Consider the following 6,034-nt stretch of genomic DNA (forward strand, 5'->3'; position numbering starts at 1 on the left):
TAACAAACTATATGAACAGTGACTATAACAGTACAAAATTCATCAAAATGTTCTGGAGGGCAACCTCCCACAACCACTATCATACAAAACTGGTTGTTTATTTGTTTTTCCTCTGCCCATTTTTACCTAAAATCTTCATTTTGTTAAAACTCCGGAGCCCCATTTTTTAAAAATCTGCTACTAGATCAAAGCCTTAAAATATATGCAAAACGGCTAACAATAAGCTTTCAAAGTGGTTTCCTGAGCATAAACATTTTCACAACCAATGATTAATTTTAAACAATTCAACAAATTAATAGCCTAAATTTTAATAATTTTTTGATATCCATGTGTTATATTATATGCTAACTATGTAGGCAACATTTTACTATTTGTTTATACAGCTGAAATTGGTTTGTGCTTCGCTTGCTAGAAAATTAACTTAATCGACCGATATCTATTGAGCAATTGTTCAAACTGGAAATTGGTGTTTTCGTGTTTAAATTTCACAACAATTCACTATTAGATTGCTTTTCCAACCTATTTAAATATGTCAGATAGGTTCACACTCACAACCTGTCTACAAGAAACCATGATAATAATTCTCTAAATATTCCATACCTCTCAAGAATGCTTACTCAGCATTCAATAGAGTTCACAGAAGCGAAGACATGGAACGAATTTCCTTTTTCAATTAGAAAGACTGATACAAAGTCACTTTTTGTCGATAAACTAAAACAACATTTAAGCAAAAATGGATAAGAAATAGAAAGACAACGTAGAAAGGCTGTTTTGCATTCTTGTGAAGATTTCAGTTGAAAATTCGAAATAGTTTACAAAATATTAGGCCTACCTAACAATCATGTCGACTGCTTGTGCTGTATTTTTATGTTTGTAGATATTAACAGCAAATGCAACAATCCATAATCAACACGACACCGTCACAAAAGGGGATGAGAGCTTCATCAACACCATCAGGACATCATTAACTACCAGCTCATCCATTCCATCAACCACCAGGACAAGAAACAATAACTTAAACTGGATCTCAAACCTCAATCGTCGTAGGCTACTGTATGATGTACAGTCTGACCATAGAAAGAGCTCAACACCTGCTCTCCTGTGCCACATCGAAACGGGCTTTTGCCTGAGGATGAGTTTCTTCTTTGTCCGGTTTTTTTCTCCATCCTATTATTATTATTATGACTGCTCATCCACATCAATATTGAAACTGGCAAATTCAATCCACAACACTTTTCATTCTGCTGTCATTCATTACTACATGTGTGCTTCTTCCTATTTTTGTTTTATTTTTGGCTGTTTGATTTTTGGGTTTTGTGGCCGTGCTAACTACAAACATTATAATATAGCCTACAGTACTACATGATTTTCTATTCAAGCACGTTTCAAACCTTTCAAGATTTTGCCATCTTTTTTCGTTCATTAACGTGCTGGTAGATCTATATTGACTTTTGTAGAACTTTAGTAGTACCGTACCTTTTTCGTCCCGAACGAGTTAATGATGAAAAATAAAATAATGATTGATTGATAACTCACCTCTTACAAATACTTCCACTTAGCCTAGCTGAAAGACTTCTACTGTGACATAAATTACATTAACCCTTGTTTAGCCATTATTTAAAATGCCTCTAATTGGACAGAAGATTAACAGTAACATAAACTTACGTCTTTGCTACTGTTTACCTGAATTCAATAAACTACTTATCTGCCTATATAGTAGCCTACCTACACTTTCTAACGCAGTGGTTCTCAACCTTTTTGTCTTGGTGGACCCCTTTTGGTGTCTTCGAAGCAGTCGCGGACCCCTAAAAATTTCAATTTGAAATTTTGGTATATCGCGTTTCCTTATGGAATCATATGTTACATAAGTTTCAAAGCAACACACTTAAAAGAATTTGCTGAATTCGCAACGCACTTGACGATTGATGAGATTGACGAAATTATGTTATGACTTATGAGCTATATGTTGGCACACAGGATCAAACATCGGTAAGCTATATGCTCATTTGATGTTTTTCTATAACTTTTATCAAAAGTTAATAGAATACTTGCGACTGTTACAAAGAATTTCTCCCTTTTTTCATTTGAAATCAATATTAATTCGTTATGATCACAGTCATTGCAAACCTGTGAGTGGTGATAGACTGCTGACTAACGTTTGTATTTCTAAATTAATCATTGATCAACAATCTGCTGTCTCAAAAGAATTAAGTTGAACATAGCCTTATTAAAGAGTTTAAGTAATTTATATGATATTTTAGTTAAGAAACCAAACCTTTGTGCAATGTCCTTTGCAATTTCAAACGACGCACCAGTGCGTTGCAACTTACAGTTTAAAAATCACTGTAGGCTAATACATAAACAAAGCACAAACAATTTTTAAATTTCTTAATTGATCCGTCATGTTGAAAACTCGGAAACTTTTGCGGACCCCCGGAAATCGCTTCACGGACCCCTTGGGGTCCGCGGACCCCCGGTTGAGAACCACTGTTCTAACGTCTAGGGGCGTATGTACTGAAATTGTTAATGGACACAGCACATGGTTCTAATTGTTACATATTTCTTACAGTGTTGCATATTTGTTACGTAATGATAATGCAATAATTTCCCGATCTAATAGAAAACTGTAACGTTTAGGAAAGCTTTGCGGCACATCTGAAGTAGCCTGGCGATCCACTGGTTAGGACTGCCCTAGGCCTACTAAGCTACATTGTACTGTTAGTTAATGACAGCAAAGTAAGCGAGTCAAGTAGATTGACGGTTTTCTATACTGTTTACACTCGACATACTTAACTTAAATGGTATTATTTAAAATAAATAAATACTAATTTACTTGCATGTGCAATTGCCACTTATATTTCTCTATGAAACTAATTTAATAATTCATAAACACCACAAATCGCGGGTAGCGTGCGTGGTGGCTATGGTCACGTTGGCGCCAATGAAATTGATAAGCCTTTGCTGACACCTGACGGTGATTAAACTTACGATTTATAGAGATGGAAAGATAAAAAAAAGTTACCACAAGAAGGATAAAAAAAGTTATCTCCGATGCCCAGATTTATTACAAATAAATTTGTTTTTCAGCAAGTCAGTTTGATTCTATATTAGTAAAAGATTTTTTTACTAATTTGCTTTCAAATACGCTTTTCAAATACGCATAAGCTTTCAAATACTCTCATTGAAAGCAATCTAAGATATTGTAAACTTGTAAACAAACTGCAAAAAACAAACTGCAAGAAGTTGTAAACAAACTGCAAAAAATTTGCAACAAATTCATAAAAATGATCACTAAGCATGAACCACAATACAATGTCGACAGTTTTTTCACAATTGATAACCTTTATACCATCGAAACTGGCAAATTCATGTTTAAACTAAAACATAATCAACTGCCTAAAAACTTTAACTCACTATTTCAACTTAATAGCAACTTGCATCACATATCAACTAGAAGTAGCAATCGATTTTTTCTCCCCTATTACTCGAAAAAGTTAACCCAACAATCCATCCAATTTAGTGGAGTTAAAGTCTGGAACGATCTCCCTAAACACATTACTGAAATCGAAACCTTTTCATTATTCAGCAGCAAGCTGAAAACCCATCTGCAAACAAAAACTCAAACCGATTAGCATACGTCCATTGTGTAACAGATACCACTTTTGTACATTTAATCTTTCAAGTACTACTGTTTGACACCTAGTATCTGAGCTTATTACAACTGTCAATGTCGTACATCCCGTAACATCTGCCATCACCACCTTAAACTGTTCAGTTTCAATAGGCTGCTATTAGATGCTAATATGTTACCAATGCAATACGCCTTTAATTAGCCGAACTACGTATAATATACTTGTTCACAGAACCTTATAACTCTCTGTTACTTTGTTGTGTAGATTTATTTGGCAAGAGTACTTCAACAATGAAGCTGTAGGCCTATCACTTTCCAGAAGTTTGGTTGGAAATTCATTTCAAGAAACTCCATCCCGCTCCGATACCGAAGTCACCCGCATGCCATCTAGACCATTTTCATAATTATCATCTTCACTACATTTTTCATCATTCATGATCATCAGTGTAATATCATGCTCAAATAATAAGTTAATTAATCTAAATTCCTGTACCCATCAGTTATCAATTCCTATTCAATATCACACCACTGTCGTTGCTGCGAACACTCCATTTTACTTAAAACGATGTACTGTACATAGTATTTTGTATATGTAATATGTTTAATATGTAAATAATATGTAATATGTTTAATATGTAATAATATGCCGTATGTTCATTGTTTATTCTTGAATGCTCGTGTTGTTGATTTTTCTTTTTTATATTGGTTGTAAGGTTCAGTCGTCCCCGCATGGTTTCACCAACTGGCACACCTCCAGTTGCTTTAGGTATGTGGAGCCAACTGGTTCTTCCAACTAATTCATCTACTTTAAACTGTTAGGTTTGGTGGCCGTGCTTAATTTACTTTCGTGTACGTAACCTTTAAATTTGCATCGCATGCACGTTTTAAACTTTTGTAGTTTTGCCACCTTTTCCTTTCGTTGGTTTTGTTCCCGTTCACTATTTGTAACTTTATCATTGCTGTTGTTTTCCGACAAAGAAAAATAAATTGAATTGAATTGAATTGATTGATTTTAATCTGCTAGAGAAGATTAAATTGATCTTATTCAAATAGACTTGATTTGACACTCCAAAACAAAATATAGCCCACTTCTCTTTCGTTTGTTTATTCATTTGTTTGTATTTGCATCAGACTGTGAAGTAAGCGTTGGTAAAAATGGTCTCATGCATTTTTTTTAAGCCCCTACGAAAAATTTTTGTGTAGGCTACGCCACTGTAGCAGGCTGTAGTTCTGTTTATAATAGAAACAATCAAAAACTGTCCTCACAATCTTTGTCCTTACGCAATTCTTAAGCTATAATTGTGCGCCACTAAAGATGACAAAGATTCTTAATTGTAGGCCTACTCCTGGGTTATTTTGTGTTAGCTTATACTCATTGGCTAGTAAGCCTATCACGTTCACCAAGAATGCGTATGCATGAACGTGTAAGCCTGGAACACGAAGGAAAAGTTGAGTATCAAGTTTGTTCATAGGCTACTTTGATCAAACTCCTCTCTTAACTTTTTCTAGTCAAACTTCATCCTGCAACAGTGCATTCGCGGACTTGACAATGTAAGCTGAGCCTAAAATTTTGATTCTGATTTAATGAACAACAAACAACAACCAAATTTAAATTTTATTTGGTGAAGAACACTTTTTGCAGTTACTGGCTGATGTTTTTCTTACTAATTTTTGATAGAATAATTTTTTTTTCTGAATTGCCAAAATTCTATAGGTTACAAGCTCACTGAAAGCTGGTTCTCATAAAAATAAGTACCCAAACTTTCTTGTTACAACTTATCGGAACAAACTGTAGCATACTGCACGCTGCTGAGTCAACAGAATGAGAAATTAGCGTCGAGTGGTTTGTCAAAGTACACACAACAAAACAATTAAGGAAATATTGAAGGGCTGCAGCTGCAGTTGCGACTATCCAACAGTACCGTAGACAGGGGTATGTTTGGACGTGAGATCATTTTAGGGACCCGTAGGCTAAGCTTTTCTAGAGGCTCGGATACTTGAAGAAACCACGGCGTATTCATTGGATGTAGTGAGTTTTTCTTCGAAGTGTCTTAGTTTGGGGCCGGAGGATCAAAATGTGACGTCACTAAACGTTGTATTGAAACTCAGTCCAGCTCAAGTCCAACCAACCTCAACAGCAGTTTTAAAACCCAGACGATTAATGATGAAGCTGGTAGAAGATAGACTTTCTCTCGGAGGTAGGTCTACTTGTCGCACTGTTGAGGTTGGTTCTTCAACCATCGCAACCCTCTCAAACTGGAACTTCATCCCAGAACGCAAAATCCGTCATTTTTACATTGATTCAATGTAAAAATGACTGCTTTTGCTGTCTGAGATCACTGAGATGACAACCAATCTTCCTGACGGAAAACCTCTTCAGCTGCACATCTTGTGGCTGCCGCG

This window comes from Aplidium turbinatum, chromosome 3 (genome assembly GCF_918807975.1).
Source record: "Aplidium turbinatum chromosome 3, kaAplTurb1.1, whole genome shotgun sequence".
In the NCBI taxonomy this organism is placed as follows: domain Eukaryota; kingdom Metazoa; phylum Chordata; class Ascidiacea; order Aplousobranchia; family Polyclinidae; genus Aplidium; species Aplidium turbinatum.